Source organism: Glandiceps talaboti, chromosome 2 (assembly GCF_964340395.1).
Source record: "Glandiceps talaboti chromosome 2, keGlaTala1.1, whole genome shotgun sequence".
Classification (NCBI taxonomy): domain Eukaryota; kingdom Metazoa; phylum Hemichordata; class Enteropneusta; family Spengelidae; genus Glandiceps; species Glandiceps talaboti.
In genome coordinates this window covers 14298229-14315024 of record NC_135550.1, presented here as the reverse complement: position 1 = coordinate 14315024, position 16796 = coordinate 14298229, and the positions used below count along the sequence as shown (strand labels likewise).

Sequence of the window (16796 nt, the reverse complement as noted above, 5' to 3'; positions counted from 1 at the left end):
AATCAAAGTTTTCAGGTCTATTTATTTATTGATACCAGTACTATTGGTCTTTGAATGGCAAGAAACACAATATATAGACTACAAAAAAAACTGCAGTACTAAAACACAATTATAAGAAAATAACTAAATTTCCTGTAAATGTTTCTTTTTCTTCGGTAAATCTTTGATAAATTTCTTTGTCAGCTGAATAAACAGTATATATAACCATGTTTGTCAGCCTAGCAACTCCTCCACCCTCCCCTCCTCCCCTATATCTTTGTTTATTTCCAACAAATGCCAATCTTTTATGTGATAGATGTCACAGTCTAATCTGTTTGTCAATTTGGTTTAAGTCTAGACAGAAGGATCACATGCTGTTCTCTGTCTTAAAATAGATTTTGAGAGTATTTCATAACTGTTATTTACAAACTATGCTGGTCTTCCATTGCAGCTGAAAGTGGATGCTTCAGTTTGTCTATGTATGTCAAAGGTTGCATGGCTATGTCACATGACCAGTCAGGCACTTACAGTGAGTACATGTCATGGAATTTGAAGTTTCTAACGAAACTAAAACTAAAATTTGCAAAGTAAAGGCTAAAACTAAAATTTGCAAAGTAAAGGCTAAAGCAAATGGGTAAACCCAATAGTAGTATTATAATAAAAAAGATGAGTATTTTCGATGAACAGAATCTCTGGTTTTTGTGTTTACTATATGCCACACTTGTGCAGCCACATACTGCTTACTATATGCCATGCTGGTATACAGCCACATACTGTTTACTATATGCCATGCTATTGTACAGCCACGTACTGTTTTAATACATTAAAGACGTCCTTTAGTTTGAAGAGTGAATTCATAGCTTCTGAACTTTGTCATACAAGCAGTGTTTTTAACGAGTCGTTAAACCCCAGAAGAGAAATATAACACTAATAAAAGCAATTTCAGATTCCCAACTAGAGTTATTATGTGTTGCCATATTTTGCTGTCAGTAAATATCAGACAATGGCAATAGTGACAAATGAAACATATGAAAACTCATCTGCAAAGTTTCTTCTTGTTTTTTTGACTCTTTAACGATATGAAGATGAAGAATTTAAACTATGAAAATTCAGTATTGTTTGTTTTCTATCAAATTTTATCAAGGTTGATCAGTTTGCTGTTATCAGTGTTTTTACTAAGGTTTGGGGAACTCGGTAGCAGAGGGTGAAAATCTGGCTGGTACAATGATTTTGATGGGGAACACCAATACAACAGCTAGGGAACTTAGGGATGAGTAGGCAAGTGAATAAACATTCAAGAAATTGATATCCATTCACCTAGCAACTCAGACCATGCCCATAGCAACAGTGAAATGTTGGCACATACAATAAAATACTACCAATGTGCTGTTTTCCTCATATGTTTTACCTCATATATTTTATGTGAGCCATTTTAGAAATAAAACCAAAGCTAATTCAAATATTCTTTGCCAGTCATCGCTTGTCATTGCTCAATTTCTATCCTGTATACTATAATGCAAACCTAACCTCATGGACCTGCCATCTTGTTTCAGCATTCATGCATACATTCAGCACCTGTCAGGTATTTTCTTTTCACATAATTCTGATTATTGTTAGAGAGAGAGAGCCAAATGGGTAGCTTTTCTGTAGTCACAAAAGACAACAAAGCATATTTGTGTCATTGTGTCGTTTTTACTGTTTCGTATCTATTTGAGGTTTACGATCAGCATTGTGGACCATGATGGCGTCAAAAGTGGAGGAAACAGCTGACTCTGCCCTTCACATTGTGTCCACCAGTGGTACAACAACCCATTTAGTATTGTTTGATTTACCTTTGTACTCCTTTTATTTCTACAACAATATGTTCCAGAAACACAGGATGTTACTGATTTGAAAGGATTGACATGTTTATATTTGGCGCCATTCACACTGACGTGTATGTACACACAAACACACACAATATATTCACACACATATGCATATCACTGCAGACATGTATGTAAACATCCTATCCATGCATACATGTACATATACTGTACAGTAAACACAAATACACACATGTATGTACATGCATACATACATACATGCATACATACATACATACATACGTACGTACGCATGTACGTACGTATGTACGTACATACATACATACATACATACATACATACATACATACATACATACATACATATATACATACATACATACATCCATACATGCATACATACATACATACATACATACATACATACATACATACATACATACATATATACATACACACATACACACATATATACATACATATATACATACATACATACATACATACATACAAAATTGTTCTGTAACTATGGCAACAGTTTAATTAATACAAAATATCCCTTGTTAACGTAAAGTACAGGGCCTGCAAGCATCGGAAAAAAACAGCTGTTATCATGGGGCATAGTTAGTTACATCTTTGATAACGTTCGCAATTGGTGGAAGAAGAAACCACAATTGTTGCTGAAGGCAAAAGTACACATTGCTCATTTAATGACTGTCCTTTGAAGTAGTATCTGGTTTACTTTTACTACTGTGTATGTACAAAACACTGCGCATTTGGGGGTTATTTATATGGAGTCAGCCTCCAGTAGATGAACATAGATGAACGTTATACCAATAGTTGCATGAAGCTTATCGTCAAGGGGGACGAGTACGTAGCATCAATCTGTTCAACATAAAGAACGAAAAGTGTAGAAAAGAAAGCTTGTATGTGTACTGTAAGAAAACAGATCAGATAGGTCTTTCTTATTTTGTAAGACGACGGGGTTATAGTCAGCTGTTTTCATGGTGGCCAGGTCATATACTTAAACTGAATATTGAACAGAAACTGGCATTGTGGGAGGTCTTGTCTGTGGTATTCTTCATGAGATGATGCCAAACAGATGATATTTAATAGTGTTGTTGCTGGCCAATCAGCAAGTGCAGTTACAATTTGTAACAGTTCATTGTTACCATGGTAACCAAGTATTGCCATGGCAACCAAATGTATCAACATCAATGCATCTAGACCCCATGACATTTTGTCTTTGCCCAGGATATCACGTCAGCAATAGCTTATGCAGCGAAAGATTTATATAAACTAATTTTTTTAATGTGGAATAAAAAGTTCATGGGGACTTCAAGTAGGATGTTATTTCTGTCATAATAATAATGTAGTGCAGTGAGAGTGAGTTATATAGCGTGATAACATATTGCAGTGTACTCGTAATGTTTCTCTTATCTAAATGATTTAGTGTGACAGAAATCACTTGATATAACCCACGTAAGACTCAGAGGTGATACAGTGAGAGACACAATTTGTTTCAGTTCATTGTAATGGGAGTGGCGTGGGCATATTATAGAGAGTGCCACTCTGCAAATGTGTGAGTTGTTGATGTGGTACAAGTTGTACGCGTAGCCAGCTGAAAACTTCCCTTTAAATGTCAAACTTCCTGAAATCCACATGTTTTGTCAACGATGACATTTGAGAGAAAGGAGAAAAACATGGATATTGATGTTGTTGAATTGGTTTGAAATAATGTACATGTGGCGGTAAAGTAAAAATTGAAAGTGAAACAGGGGTAATGAACGTAAACGAACTTTGAAAATAGACTTTAATCCAGTTAAAGTCGTCCTGGAGGTAAAGAAAAAGTCATATTAGGTGACTCAGTAATACAATCAGGTAAATGTTGTTAGTATGTTACCTGTATGCCCTTTAAAACTGAGATATACATCCGGATGTCTGATGCAATCACTTCAACAAATCATACTTTTTGCCAAAGCGTATGTAAAATTGTAAATTATAGAGTGCAACATGCAATAAAATGTAACTATAAAAGGCGCAGACGATAAGGCGTAAAAAAAAAAAATTGTGTGGTTCCGATTACATTCAATTTTAAAATAGGTGGGGTAGGTAGATTTTTTATTTTATTTTTTTTTTCACACTTCACGACTTTCATGATTATATTATTATTTTTCTCGAATACGTAAAAAAAGTTTAGGGTCGGCATGAAAAAGTAGTTGGGGTCGGGTAACGGGAACCAAACAACTTTGTTTATTTGGCCTATAACTACACTACCAAAGGTAAATGTAACTTTGAAATATTATTTTTGAAGTTGGCAGGGTTCTCCCCAGAATAGATTTCAAGGATGGCAACTAATTTGCCAAAATAATTTACATGTCAATAGCATGGTAATTTGCATAATTATCAATTTAAATAACATAGCAGCCTGGGTGGCAAGGACCATGCTTTATTTATTTGAGGAGAATAATGGTGGGTATTCAACACCTGATTTGATAGAAAAAAAAGAATATTGGTACAAAAAGACCAGTTTAACAGATTTTTGGAGAAGCAGAGAAATCGACACTGTTATGGTATAGCAGCCAAAATGGCAGTAACAAAGAAACTGTATTATGATTTAATAGTATTGGTCACCCATAGGGTGGAGTTCAAGTCAAATGTTGCAATGCATGATGGGAGATAAAACAAAAAAAAATGTTCATTTACATCTGGCTTGGTGCCAACATAATATTCCTGATAATGTGCAAAGTCAGAATTGTTGTGATTGAACTTCGGCTAAATTTTAAACTTTAAGAATTAAGAATGTGAAAATAAATCTCACCTAATAACTATGATACAGGGTGTAATATTATATCTGTATCTAAGGCTAGGAATGTGCTTGTATCCCCTTATCAGTGGTATCAAATGTTCACTTTTTATGGTGAGATTTCACGAGTTCATTGTGTGACATACATTTGGACAAACAAAACGTTGTTACATGGGTAGCAATGTAGTAATTTACCACTCGGTGGTAAGCTATATATAAGGCAAGGGTCGGTCACCTCTGCAACATAAACCTTTCCAAATGTAACGATAAATTAGTCTTGGGCAAATAAAAATCATTTACAGTCACTCCCCTTTGAGTTAATGGAGGCAGTGGGTACCATTCATCGCAGACTGGAAATTGAATGAGAATTTTGGCATCGTTATTCTTTCATAGGGTTCAATATTTATTTTAGTCAGTTTGTCCAAGCGGACCACAGGTTTTAGATTTTGGTAGTTGGTGGTGATTAAGTAGTCAGGAGTATGTGAAGACAAAAGTGGCTGGAATCATCAACTAATTTCACACCTCAACAGGCTTTTTCAATAATTTTGAATTGAAGTCTGTTCAATAAAAATGTCTATGTTTGATTGATTTTATCAGCAGTTTTCCTGTTGGTTTTAACCTCCACAGTTTGAAAGCAGTAAGTGTTTCCATGTCGACCACTGTAAAATTGGGTTTCGTGGGCCACAAAATGAAGATTGATTGAGTGGTGGTGTGACATCAGACTTAAGACATTGTTACATTGTAAATTGAACCCCAACAAAACTGAAAGACAGAGATATCAAAGTTGTTGTGACTATTCTGAAATCAGTTTATATTATATATTTCCGTCAACAAAACTGAAAGATAGAAATGTGAACATTATTTTGTACACGTATTCTCAAACCAGTGATAATTTATAATTAATGATCGTATTGTACGTTTGCAGTGGTTGGAAATTACCTGGTAGCTCTGAGACACATCACTAATTTCCTTTCCACCCCCTCCCCCTCCCACCAAACAATAAATAATTCTAATGAATTACGTGATTTTAGCTGCTATATCAAAAATGAAGCATAGAACACCTTGTGCGTCATACACATGTACACTGAATATGGTGAAAACATAGGAAGTCTTCACTGACATTCATTATTAAGACGTGTGATATGAGGTGTCTTTGGGATGGCCTGAAGCTCAATCTGGAATGATGTCAGAAAAGACAAGTCGTGATTCCTACTACACAATTAATGTCACCAGAATGAAGAATATCATATTTACTAGATTCCACCGAGAAGTCTTACATGTGCACACCTACATGCGTACAATACATGCCTGGACACAATACATTCGTAAGTCCGTTTAGTTAATCTTGGACATAAACAGATGACATACGTTTGGTTCGGCTTGAAATGACACACAAGTCTCTGATATAGTCTTGGAAATATGGTTAAAAAATTTGTTGTAGAAGTATGGGGGAAAAGAGTATTATGTTATTATGCTGGAATCCATTTTGATCCGCTAAGGCTGATGTGGGTAGATACCATATTGTTCTTATTTAGAGAGAGAATAAGCGAGAATTTATGACTAATAGAATTCTGATTCAGAAGTGAAAGGTCAAAAGATTCTGGTTTTGGCAAATGTCAATGTTGGTAGTTATGTTGTGATGACAGAAACAGCCTGTATAAGTAGGTACATATTAATGAGTACAATGTCAGAAAGTTGATATGACTACATTTTACAACAACCATCATATTAAGCTTGTTTTATGAGCGTAAATGTGATGTAGAGACCCTACATATAATGTAATTATTTGCATATTGATGAAAATGATAGCATAGTAGAAATGAAAGACAAGACTCCTTTGCAGTTTTTTGCATATTAATTAGATAATTTGCATATTTATAAGTACTGAAGAGAATGTACATATGTTACTAAATACTAGTATCACAGCAATGAGTATTTTAATAAACAAGCAAAGACACCAGCATATATGTAAATGCATTGTAGAGCCTGAGCTTGCATATTAATTAAGTAATTTACATATGAATAATGTCATCCATGTATGAATAAGCATTGGTTTCAGTGATATAAAAACAGTTGTAGCATGTATACATATAGGATAGTTAATTCTTTATATATTCAAATGTGTTACAGACACCATTTGTTATCTCGAGCATTGTTAATGAGTATGATTGTGTACCAACGTCAATTTGTTATATGGTGTGAATTTCTACAGAAGTTCAACATCAATGCTACGTGTAACAACTATTAATGATTGGATGCATCGGTGTCTAATCGGTATTCATAGTTGTCATCGTTGCGTTTACCAAAATCAATGAAAGCAGCAATCAGATGCTTTCTTCCTAAAATTTAATCGTTCTAGTGACAGCCAGGAGTGAGAAAACTCTTCAGTTCACACTCTTGTGCAATTTGTGCCAGAAAAAGGAGTCTGTGATGAAAGTGTTTACTATATCTCCCAGCCCACTTCCAATTGCATCTATCTCATCCATCTATCTCAAGAAATAATCTCTACTAGGAAGCACTATATAGGTCAGAGATAAATTTGTTTTCAAATGGGAATTGACTGGTAAGAGCCAACACACTCCCCCTTTACAATTGTTGTTCATTCAACTTTATATTCCTGCAAATTGATTGAAAATCAAGCAAACCAAAAACATTGTGATTTTCAGTTTCACTTTGTTTGAAATAAAACAACTAATAAAGATGTTTAGTCTCGGTTTAGAAATTAGAACTCGGTGATAGTTGTCTGGCATTCTCCATAACACAGAAAGAGCCTGCATGTATGGCTGTGTGTATATAGGTCTCTGTGTAAACTGGTAATTCCATTGAGATTGCGATCATGTGTGCTTTATTGAGAGAATTTAGGTCAAAGAAGTCATCAGTGAAACCGTTCTCTATGTTTATAAATACATGACACCCAAAACACAACAAGTACAAAAATGTAATAAAAATTCCAAATTTGGATCACATTGAGAAAGTCATACTGGTACTAAGGAGAACACAGAATACAGTAATAATACAAAATGTAGTTAATACTAATATTCAGTTGAGGTACACCCAGCGCATGATTATTGGCAGACATTTTTAGAATAGTAATGGTGTCACTGTTCGTATGTTTGTGCTTGGAAAGTATTTGAAGCCTTCATTAGATGCAGATGACTAGTTGATGGATTGAGATGGTATGATCTGAATACTTGCGTAGTATTACACTACATCACAGTTACGCATTTATCTGCTGGAAAATTAAAAATGATGTTATATATGGTGGCTGTTTTCTTTTCTTTTTCTTTTTGTTCTAAAATGTAACTGATATTATCATGATACAAAATCGCCAATTACATTCATACACTACATATTTTTTTTTTAAGTTCTTGATTTTTTTTTTAATGTATCGGTTGTGCTGCAGCTGTATGCAGGTTTGTGGTCAGATAGATATAAAAATAGAAACTAGGACGAATGTGTAACGGATGTAACCGGGATGTAACCGTACATTGATCTCGCCACACTGCACTGGCAAAATCCCAGATTAGAGGAGGCATATTGAAAGTATCAAACTACGCTGCACCAACAAAAATTTGGTCAAACTGAATCTTTAAGCATAGTTTTAGAAACCAAGTCTTTATGCTTGCATATATAGTTGGCTCCATGCCAATAAATGAAAGCGCCAGTCCCCATTTTAATGTGATCATGTGGTTAGAATCGGCCAATGAGATGACAGCAATGTGCTGTTGTTGAGTCTTATTTATATCCACTATGTAATGTAATTATACCCTGTCGTAGAGGGAATCAAAATGTTCTGCTTTCTATTTAAGGCAGAATATTTGTGACATTTTTATCATGCAGCATGTATTTATTAGTGGTATTATCTGTCACGCCACACATATATTTCCATGATGTAGTGAGAGTCATTTTGTGTGCAAATGGCCATTGTGTGGAACATGAATTGGAAATACAAGATAATGTTAAATTCATGACATGGAAATGCATTTAATTGAAATTTGTACAATAGTAGACTGCAATGATAGTACGCAGGAAAAGTAGGCAGCAGTAGACAGTCTGTGCATGTATGTGTGTGTGTATGTGTGTTAGGGATAGGAGGCAAGCACATTACAGATGTGGTTTGGTTCTGCGTTCAATTCTGAATAGAGGTGAGATTGAGAAGTGGGTCAAGGCACTACTCTGTTTTGATATGAATGAAGGCAGGGTATATAGGTGAGTGAAAGAGTATGTGCTGCCTTTCTTTAGCCCTTGCCATGTGGGTTACTGAATTGCAAACACACCCTACATTAGAACAGATACACACACATGGTGTACATACGCAGTCGCTATATTTACAAACATTTAAATATTTCATAATCTTGTCAATGGATTTAATTCCCAAACTATATATATGTTCATCATATGCAAATATGGTGTCGCATAATTTTGCATTGCATGCCTTTTTTTGTTTGTTTGTTAAATTTTGTGTGTAAAAATGGTGACGCTTTGGGAATTATTTTCAAAGCCATAAACAAGGAGCCTTTGCATTTGTAATACTCATTATCGTGTAGGTGATTGTTGTCATGGAAACCATACGAACGGTATATATGAATGTGAATGGAAATCAGCAATGGTTTTCTCAAAAGAAATTGTGACAGTGGAATAAATAATGTTACTATGTAATAGACTTCTATTGAAACTGTGACAAGTTGTTCCTTAGCTTTTAAACTTAGATTGTTGAATTTGCAGACAATTGATTCAATACATGCTTACATGTAAATGGAAGTCAGTTTTGCCTATGAGGAGAGTTGTAGTAGGCACGAGAAGCACTCAGGACTTTACAGTCTTGATTTTATGAAAACAAAATATTCCGAATCTTCTTAGAAAAACAAAATGGCTGCAAGGAACATTTCCAAGAAAAATGTGACACACTGGCAGTTAATTGGAAAACTGCCAATTTTGATGAAGTGGTTCTCATTTTTTTTTTCCAGTCGTACATTTTGTCGACTATTATATCAAGAATGCGATGATTAAGAAATGAATTATCCCAGGTGCTATAGTAAGGATATACAGATAAATCAAAAATACAAAATTCTATTTTATGCGTAATTGCGAGACATAACTATGAAACCAATATGGTATAGTCTGTTCTAGTGTAAGAAACCAGTGAAGTGTTTTTGCACAGGTTTGTGAAACAGAGGAGATGAAAGATAAGGATCTGGTTAAAATTGCATAGATTTTCATACCCTGTACCTGCATTATATTGGTGGGAACCCAAGTATAAAAATGCCAAGGAGAATTGGGGAGATTTATATTGTCATCATGTCACTGTAATGTGACAAGTGTAAGTTATGCAGGGGTGTTTTTTATTTGTATTATACATTCGCTATTTTACACAGCAAATTATTCTGAATCTTACTGTGTATGATTTATTGTGAAATGCACCTTGAAAATAAACCGTTTCAACTTTTGCTGCTACTTTGTTCAAGAAAACTCCAACTTATTCTCAGTTTAAAATGAAAAAAAGTAATCATGGTTTGGGGTTGCCCATTGTAAAAAATTTTGAGATAAGGTCACCATTATTGTTACCAAAATGAGGCCTTTTAGAATCCACTATTTGACTGTAGAAGAGTAACTCTAGTAGAAATGAAAAAGGTGAATGATTTCCTTGAAGACAAGACTGGTGGTGAACCAGAAGCAAGCTTCCATATATGGCAAAGTTTGGAGAGATTTTCAGAACTTATGATTTTCAGTGAAATTCGTCCCTGAGGGTATTCAACATTAAATTGTACCACGTCGACTATATTGTGTGTACTTTTGTGGACATCCTCTTGGATAGTTTATAAACAGGAGAATTAAAAAAGCAGTTGCAGGGAAATACATACATGTACCCAGTGTGTTTATCCAAGGGTTGGGAACCCTGATAACAGATGTCGGAAATCTGGCATACAGTTTCATACTATCTACCACAAATATTGTTGGGACATGCAACCCTGGTATATAGTTAACTGATAAGCTGCATGGATGACTGGTAGATTTTACCTACACTTATGCAGCAGTTAATTACTTGACGACGGTTCAAGTGAAAACACTAAAAATTGATATTGTTTTAGTTTTAATGTGTGTTCAAGTGTGTATACACGATAGACTGACAACCATTTTTGACCGTTTGCATGGAACATTAAAGATTGGACAAATCGAAAGCAACAATGTTGTTGCACATACTGTGACATATGCAAACAACATCACATGCCATAAATACGTCATTAATTGGGTCATGTCAGATATGTGCATTTTTAATAGACTAAGTATAATTTTTAACTGAAATTTGTTTGTTTCAAATCAACATGTGTATTAATAACACAGTCCCCATCCAGCATGAATGCCATTGTGGGTACTTCTGCTTGCGGTGTATTCTGCTGCACTTTTCACTCACCACGCTTTTGAAAATATGACTGCAGGAGAACACTATAGGCACTCATGCAAATACCCTGCATATGCCACACTTTCACTCACATGTCACACTTTCTGTCATAGAATCCAACATAAAATGTTATATATCGGTCACTGTCCGTCTCCCCCCCCCCCCCACCAGTAAAATTAAGTGTAAGAAAAACTGGTATCTACTGTATATTATGATGTGTTGTTATGAATCTAAAATGTGTTTGACATCATTAATATTATTGATGATTCACTCGTGTCAATTAAAGCTGTTATGGCTCTTTTTTTTCAATATTTCAGGATTTATTTTCTCAATAAAACCAATCACAGCATAACAAAACGTTCATTTGTTAAAGAGCAATGTTGAATAGCAAGTATTATATTGTAAATGTAAAATTTCATTGGCACTTTAATATATGGCTGATATTTGATGTACATGCAATGCCTGGTAGCTACTCCATCGATTACACGGATACAACAAAAAGGTGCTAAATGAATATGAAGCTGATAAGTCACACAAAGATTTCCTGTTTAAAGGAGAAATTGGATTAACGTTGATTGTAATTATGAAAGTGGAAGGACAGAGCTTGGCAATCAATAAATGGATGTGTCTGTTGAGTCATGTATGTATGTATGAATGTGTGTGTTAGTGTGTGTGTGTGTGTGTGTGTGTGTGTTAGTGTGTGTGTGTGTGTGTGTGTGTGTGTGTGTGTGTGTGTACATGATCTCTCATAGGAATTATAAACGGCTATGTGACAAATTTGTAGATGAAAAAAATATATCAAAATTTAGTGAAATCGTCAATATTATAGTTGGAGGTGAATTTGGTGATAGTTTCAATAAGACTGTGATTCCGTTGCTGTGGCAAACAGGATGGTCAAAGTCTTGATGTTGTGCTGTATGCATTTGTAATTCTAAGCCTGCAATTAATAAATTTGATATTTCCATTTCCCATCCACCATGAGTCATAATTTAGCATAGAATTGTTACATTCCCTGGTAGAACGGCCCCGATATTATTACAGGATATTACAAAAATATCCAGGACACTGCTATGTAAGAAAGGTGAGCAGATAAACACACAGGAAAAAGCTCCTTTTTTTTTCGACCGCCAGTTGTCAATACAAAAGATGAGTCACACACACAAACAGTATCCTTGGCTTTTCTCTGGCCATGTTTTTACTTGGTGTACTTTTGACATGTCATGGGATCCCCACCACATGTGGACTCATGATAATATGATTATCATTAACAAGACACACACTACACAGGTAAAACACCTAGTCAATGTACATTGTACATGTGTTGTACCTGTCCCTGAACACTCTCAAAGTTGTCACCCTTTTCTAAACAAGATATGCTATTCAAACATTTCTTCTTTTTTTTGGAAGTGAAAGGCAAAAATGTAGAAATGCAAACATGGCGGAAATTACAAGGTACACATACCACATCATATTACATTGGAATATATACATTGACAGGATATAATATCATGACTTTTAATTTTGATCTTAGCAATTAAAAGAAAGTGATTATCTGATTATGGATCCAATATAGTATACCCTGTGTTCTGTTTCTATGTCACATTGTTGAAACTTGTATGTAGATGTATAGAGAGGTATCACCTCAAGGCCACCATGAAATAAACTCAATAACTGTAATACATAATTAATATTCGATCTAATGTAACACTGAACAGTCGATACAACAATTGCAAGGACATGGTCACAAGAATACAAGTTTGGTAATTGTGTTATTGTTTGAACTTGATCACTTGCTCATGTCCGTTCACGTGAAGTGCAGTGAATTTCAATTTGTTATCACCTGTGCTGTGTGTATTTGTATTGACTTATTTGAAAATTTACCAATACGACTAAAAGTTGGTAAGTGCGAAGACAGATAGTTTACTGCTGGAATTACGAGTTCTACCTGTATGAAACCTTGTAATAAGGTAGTATGGTTTATGTAGTCTTACATTTGTACGTTTGCTCCTTGCCCCAGGTTGTTGACTATAATGGTGGCCTTGAGTTGAAAGAATTTGCTGTAATTGTGTTGAGTAACAACACAAGTATTTGGTGTTTTTGAGGTGAGATCATAGTCACAAGACAGCTGAATAACTACTACATGTACATCCTAGTAGTAGTACTACAGCTGTATTGAAATGCTGGATTTCGGGACATTATTTTAGAACAAAATATTTCGTTTCATATTCTCTGCTTTCAAAAAAGAGATAGTGTTACTGAAATTAGGAAACCTTTTCTTTGTGATAAACAACAAACTATCGTGTTTATTTTTTGCCGAGAGAAGATACATATTTGTGCATCGTTGTCGACAAGTTAAATGTCACACTATTATTCATCACTTTTTGTACAAAAAAAGAGAGAATTTTTGGACTTTCTTCACTACACTCTCCAATGTCTCATTTATTTCGTGTACAGAGTATTCCACCTATGTAAATGTAACCTATAACAAGGAACAAATGTACATAGTGAAAGTAAAATCAAATATTTTCAAAAAATGTGAGTGATTTATGTAATGATATAGTATCATGTAATACTAATAAATGTAGACATACATACATACGTACATGCGTGCGTGTGTACGTACGTATGTACGTACATACGTACGTACCTACATACATACATACATACATACATACATACATACATACATACATACATACATACATACATACGTACATACAAATGTACATACATACAGACACGGATATACATACATATATACACACATACATACATGCATACACACAGACAGACATACACAGACAGACAGACAGACAGACAGACAGACAGACAGACAGACACAGTATCATACTCTCTCATGTCTGGTTAACTGGTATGATATTGGGCTGAATATGTGCATTGTGATGATGAAGTTATGAATTGTTGATGTGTGTACATTAATACCCTTATACATGCCTACCAGTTCAAAAACACATTGTCTGTATAAAAAATCTTGCTTCTTCTGTTGCAATCATTTATTTAGATCTCTCTATTTAGCAACCCTAAGACCCTTTAGGCCTCAGACTGCTATCTTCTATAAAGTTTAAAATTTCGAGTGAAATAGGATCACTTTTTTGACTGATAATTCTAGGTGTCGTTCGTATATTCAGTGACAGTACATTGTTTGACGAGGAGAGATATGAACTAAAATCCAACATATTTAGCTTATTATGGCATAGGTTAACATTCTGTTTAGCGCTTCTATACAAAGGTTCTTGACAGTAGTGTCACATGATCTCAGGAGGTCAATTATATTGGTTTTATTGGCATATTTGTATTGATGAACTTCATCACAATGTATATTTGAGTAACTCATGCAGTTTTGTCATCATTTAAAGTCTTGCTTGAGATGAATTGTTTCTATATCAAGAATTTTACAAAGTATCACCTGGAACAAAACAAACGACACAAAACGATGGAAATAGAGGTAAAAGACATCTAGCTGCTTTCACCACTTTAGATTTTAATCAGATTGGTCAGCGCATATCGTATGCAAAAATATTCATAAATAAATTAAGTAATTTTCTTAAATAATATTTAGTAGAAATATTTAGATATTCAAATCACTGGTAAACATTCTCTACCTTATAAATCAAACTAATGTGTTGTGCTGCATAGTGCGATGGGCACTTTTTTATGATTTAGCATTAGAGTTTCTGTTTCGAATCTAATGAATTGTACTGAACACAGAACAGTATCCTAGGTTTTCTGTAAATGTCATTTTCCGGTCTGTAACATAGAGACAATTATAAACCATATTTGGTAGTAGCTAGTACCCTGAAGCAAAGTGTAAAGGTGTACAATGTACGTGTGAGGTGGGATTTTAATATAGCATTGTTTTCTACCAAGGACTTATATTCTTGTACATGTATGTGAAGAAGTATATTTTTAGCTATTTTTTCAGGAGTCCTGGTACTAAAATAGAGGGGGGTCGGGGGGGGGGGGGGGGGTCTGGTTGAAAATGGCATAGATTTCCACAAGTACAGTACATTGTAGACCAAGTGTAGAGTTTCAAGTGCCAACTTTAATACGCCATCTGTAAGCCAGACTATCTTTTTGATAGTTCAGCTGCTTGATTACATCCTTGTAAAATAAAAGAGACTGTTTATTGTGTGGTGCTCAGCATGTACTTACTATGACAATGTGAGAACTGTCTCAATATAGACTATATATAGTAATTGTAAAGAGTACCATCTTACAAGAAGGTGTTAAAGTGCTGTCACCCCTGATTACTAATTATGAAAAAAAGAACAGAAAGTGTGATATGTTGTAATGACTTCCTAGAGTCATGCAAGGTCAGTGGTGGAAACAAAGCAACAATTATGCAAATTGGGCGTGGGTGAAAAAGTGAGCGGCCAAGGGAGGAGTGGACAACTGATTAACATTGACATCAAAGATGCATAGCAAGCTAATATTGGCTAACAAAATGTGACCTTGCAAGTAGAATGGGTAACAATTGGATCGGCCTGATTATACTCTTCAACAATAGGCTGTGTAGTGATAATGCTGCCCCAACTCACGTATCAATCATGCAGACAGTGAACAACCCTTTCATACAGCTGCAAATATTTCAGCCTAGAATTTTTTCAAACGCCTACAAAAATGAAAATGAAGTATCCAAATCATTTGGTAATGGTGTCCAGTTTGTGAATACAAGAACAGTATATGACTACCTTTCATGTTTTAATTATATTTGTGGTGATGAATAGTTTTTACCTATTGTATGGACAATGCTGGTTGTTATGTTTACAAAAAAAAAATGCAGGTATTTAAAAAAAATAAAATAAAATGTGTGATGTGAAAGGTACAGGATATACTGAGAGAAAAATTTAATTTATGGAAGGTGAAGCTGTAAGCCGTTGTGAGTGTTTCATTTGTCATTGCTGATAAGTAATCCCCAACATGTGTCTGGTTGGTGGATGTTACGTAACAGGACTGCCATGTCAGACAGAGATTGCTCATGAATACTTTCAAGGTGACCGGCTTATTTAGGGATGCTGTTCTGTTTGCACGTTTCTTATCTCTTATTTGCCATGACTGATATACAAGTTATTGCATAAAGCAGTTTATTGGTTTGAAAATATTTTGCGCAGAAACAATTTTGTAACATTTTCCATATGTTACTACTAATACTGCAGCCATTTTGTGCACACATTAGTGCTATTGTGTTTGGTTTGATCAAATTCTGCCCTCCAAATTTTTTTTACAATAGAATGATTGGATGTTTTAACACGTTATCAAATATTCCTTGTTTAAAGTCTGATTTGTTTTCCTAATTAGTAATTACCACCATTGCCATGATAAGTATTTTTTTTTCTCTCTCAGACGGCTCATTTGCATAATGCTTGAATCACTAGATATGTGATCTCTACTGATTTGCATATTGCAAGGTCATGTATTTTGCATAATGAGGTTGCTTATGCTGTCCTAGTGAGGGCACAACAGTAGATGATAGGTTGTTTGATAGCATATCACTACATTTGTCTGAAAAGTCAGTGGATGTTTAATTCAAATTTAAAAAATAATAGTGTCATATTTTCATCCAGTGTGGCTTTTTTCTCTAGCCATGTGAAAAGTTCACTTTTTCTGTAACGTTGTCTTTTGTGGTTTTTATCCACTACTTGTACGCTTTAAAACAAAAATGAAACAAAATTGAGAGCACGTAAGTCATTTTCCATGCATCAACTCCTAGTGTGATCCCAAGACTGGCAATTAAGTCACGACTTTTAAAGGGAAATCGAAATGTG

The 16796-nt window shown here is 34.7% G+C and overlaps 1 protein-coding gene across 2 annotated transcripts in view; it reads left to right on the top strand.

The window, feature by feature from the left end:
• LOC144453681 (uncharacterized) overlaps nucleotides 1-16796 on the top strand; it is a 60729-nt gene that overhangs the window by 16604 nt on the left and 27329 nt on the right. Inside the window, exon 2 of one of the 2 annotated variants that reach the window (XM_078145013.1) lies at nucleotides 431-508. The exons of the other annotated variant lie outside the window; for it this stretch is intronic. The gene's annotated coding sequence lies outside the window, so the exon portion shown is untranslated. The remainder of the gene's footprint in view (nucleotides 1-430; nucleotides 509-16796) is intronic. 2 annotated transcript variants of the gene reach the window in all.